This window comes from Octopus bimaculoides, chromosome 7, assembly GCF_001194135.2.
Source record: "Octopus bimaculoides isolate UCB-OBI-ISO-001 chromosome 7, ASM119413v2, whole genome shotgun sequence".
NCBI classification, from domain to species: Eukaryota; Metazoa; Mollusca; class Cephalopoda; order Octopoda; family Octopodidae; genus Octopus; species Octopus bimaculoides.
In genome coordinates, this window is record NC_068987.1 from 74889916 (window position 1) to 74893737 (window position 3822).

The following is a 3822-nucleotide window of genomic DNA, read 5'->3' on the forward strand; positions in this document are numbered from 1 at the left end:
AAAAATGAGAATAATAATCTTTAAACAATAATAATCATTTCTAATTTAGGTATGAAGTCAGGGAACAGTCGATTATATTGATCTCCAGTAGTTGACTGACAGAGTTTTATCGAACCCGGAAGGGCAAAAGATAAATTCGACCTCTTTACGAGCTAGAACAAACACCGCAATGCATTTTGTCCGATATTCCAACGAATCTACCAATCCACCACCCTATCCGCAATATTAATAATTTTAACTTGTGGTGCCAAGCCCCAATATTTTTTTTAGAGGTGAATATTCATTTCAATAAAATTGATCCTGTATATGAGAAGGGAGATAACTACATAGCTCAATTTTTTTTTGTCACTCTTTCAAATGTGCCACTGACTATGTTAAGTTTAGATTAAATAATAAACCAACGAAAGTAAGCATTCGTAAGCAAAAAGGCAACAACATTAAAAAAAAAAGCTAGAGAATTTAATTACAACTCTCATAGGACTCAATCATAAAATATCCGAAACGTTAAACTTTTGCTCTTCTTCATAGCACAACCAATTTATTTTATATTTAAACAGTTAAAATACTTAGTTGCCGTAGTGATAAAAATAGAAGTGGAGTTGGTATGATAGACATAGAGGTCTAGGGTAAGATGGGGGAATTGTTTTGAGTAGTAGTAATAGTAGTAGTTACAGTAGCAGTATTGAAGTAGTCGCATTGTTGTTGTTGGTGGTGGTGGTGGGCGACACCATTGTTTTCAATATTAGCATTAGTGGTAGTGGTGCTGATTTTGGTTGAGACGAGACTGTCAAATAGACCTACGGGATAGACAAACATATATATATATATAAAAAAAACTCAACTAATAAGACTTTCAAGCACCATTATCTTCCAACTAAATCGTAGCACTTACTGCCTACCGTAAATAGAAAGTAGTAAACAAGCCTTTATTACTAGAGAGCTTGTCAATGATGCTACAATCTTCTCGTCTCCTCCGATTTGTCGCTGTTATTATTATTATGTGCCAGGTAATTCTCACAGTAATTTTGTTTTAATTTTCTTTTCTTCTGTATTTATATGTTTGTTCTTTATCGACATTTTCCCCCTCAGTCACTTATATACTTATCCCCCAGTTTCCCGGTAACGTACTTTTTGAACTCGCTGGACCCTCTCGGTTTTTGTACCCCATCATCACAACGCTATTTAAACGGCCACTGACAAACGTATTTGCAAGTGCGACTTAAACACAGAAAGATGCTGCAAAACTGGGTGGTATCAAATAGACAGAACAGGATTGTTAATGAAGTCCATAAAAACAGACCATATTATATGTGTGTGTGTGGTGTGCATGAATGCAATGCAGTGCCTAAGATATATAAGAAGATACAAATAAATTAAATATTTTCATTTTTATGGTAGACGACTAAATGAAACCTACTTCAGTTATAATCTTTAAAATTGTATTCTCTGGCGTAAGTACCAGGAGTCACCCCTAATATGTGTATATACATACACACTCATGTATATATTATAATGAGATTTCACCCTCCACTTAGTGTTAATTATATTTTCGTAATTGGTATCCTAAAAACTTTATATATACTTATGTACAATATATATATTTGTTTATCTCATGCTTTTTGGTACTTCTCGTCGATAGAAGACCGAGAAGACGTTTAACAAGTTCTTCGATAAATAATAACGGGTGAGGAATGCGTGTATTTTTGAATGTCACAATTATGTGTGTAGTTGAAAATGGTAAGAATCTTTGTGCCTAGCATGTAAAATTAATTCAACATAAGTCATTAAAAAAAAACTGTAAGGATATACACATGTGTATGTATATGCATTATTATGCATGTCTTGTTGACATGCATATGAGTTGTTGATGTATGTGTGCCTGTGTGTGTAATTATTAGTCTGTAGAAAGAAAGGGTAGTATTAATTTTCGGCTTTCTCGACGACTTAGAAGTTACTCGAATGCTGTATACTATATATATATATATATATATATATATATATATTAGTAAATTCTGTATTGGTGTATATGTAAATCTTATGTGTACGTGTATGTATTTTTCTTGATGTATGTATCCCTGTGTATTATTTCTTAGTGATATATATCTCCTGATACGTGTATTGTTTCTATTACTGTGTGTGTATGTGTTTGTTGATGTCTTAATGTGTAATACTCTATTTTTTAATTCTATTCACATCTAAGATTCTTTATAAGAATACGCCCTGTCCATTATTTAGTTTTAACTCTCTAGTTTCCAGCTCTCTGTGGGAGGGTCATACTTGGACTGTGAACCGTTTGATTTAGGACTACAGGGAAAAAGTGCTTTAGTTTCATATGCACTCTATATTAAATATATTCGTATAAGAGTGAAAGACTCATCCAAATGGACGAGGTATACATTCTTCACACTTCTAACTACGTAACAAGTGACACTATTTCTCTGTTTAGAGACAGCTTTAAAATTTTCTTTTGTTACTAATTAGTAATATAAAGACTATTGATTAGGTCCCTGCTTTAATTAGATACATATATATTTATGCAGACATTTTTTTCAACATTCACAACTAAAATACATGTTTAATTATTGCATGAATATGGGTGAGTGAAGTTTGTCGTCTTTTAATATATGTCAGATCAGACGTTGTCTGTCTGTGTGTCTCAGTTGTAAACATCACTAGACCTCCCTCATCTCCACCACTGAACCTCCTCCTCATCACCATCACCATCTTTTCAGTATACTGATATTTTCTTCATTTAGTCTCGTTCTTCGACAAAAGCGGTTTCGGATCGATTAATATTATTTCATACATAGACATGTACTTTGAAAAGGTTATTTAATTTTTTTTCTTCAAGAAATGGGAAGCTGTGACAGTTATGCATTTTCCCCAAAGATATATTAGCTACTTAAGTTAGAGATCATTATTATTAAACACAAATCATTATAAGTTGATGATATCCATCCTGAGTAAAATTTGGGATGTAATTATATAACCACAAGCGATTTTGCTTGCTGCCGGATTCGAACTTACATATGAGAAACGGGACATGATTTAAATCGTGCAAACCATTTTGTCCGACACTCTATCAATTATGTTTGTCTTTAGCAATATAGGTTTCTTGCTATAACAGCGATACTAATGGTGACAGTAATCACAATATCAGTTAGGGATGATTATGGTAATGTTAATGATTATAAAGAATTCAAAATATGTCACACCAACGGTTGAGTGTGTGTGTGTGTGTGTATATATATATAAATTAAGCATAGATGTTAATCTATACATTGTGTGGACGTAATGTTGAGAATACTCTCACTATTTTGAGTTTCCCCGAGTATCCTCATACATCACAAATACAACATATCGATTTGTAGGTATATTTTATATACACCATACAATGTAGAGATTAGTCGAGTGATTCTTAAATTCACAAATATGAGGCCCAACATCATCACCACCACCACCAAAATATTAGGGTGAATATTTTGCTTCCCCCCACCACCACCGGTAAGAAAGTGGAGGACCAAAAAAAAAAAATGTGAGACAAAAAAGAAGTTGCACTTTGATTTTTCTTTCTTCGCTATGGTACTGTACAAATTTGTAAAAGCTTTAACGTTTCTTAATTTAATTAAACACATCAATTTTTTTGTAGTAGCTATTGACCCATATATGTATATATGTATGTATATATATATGTATGTATATATATATGTATGTATATATATATGTATGTATATATATATGTATGTATATATATATGTATGTATATATATATATATGTATATATATATATATATGTATATATATATGTATATATATATGTAT

General features: G+C 32.0%; 1 protein-coding gene across 3 annotated transcripts in view; it reads left to right on the forward strand.

Moving 5' to 3' along the window:
• Window positions 1-687: 687 nt before the first annotated feature.
• LOC106878148 (membralin) overlaps window positions 688-3822 on the forward strand; it is a 79808-nt gene continuing 76673 nt past the window's right edge. For all 3 annotated transcript variants that reach the window (XM_014927275.2, XM_014927277.2, XM_014927278.2), the window contains exon 1: window positions 688-1007. The gene's annotated coding sequence lies outside the window, so the exon portion shown is untranslated. The remainder of the gene's footprint in view (window positions 1008-3822) is intronic.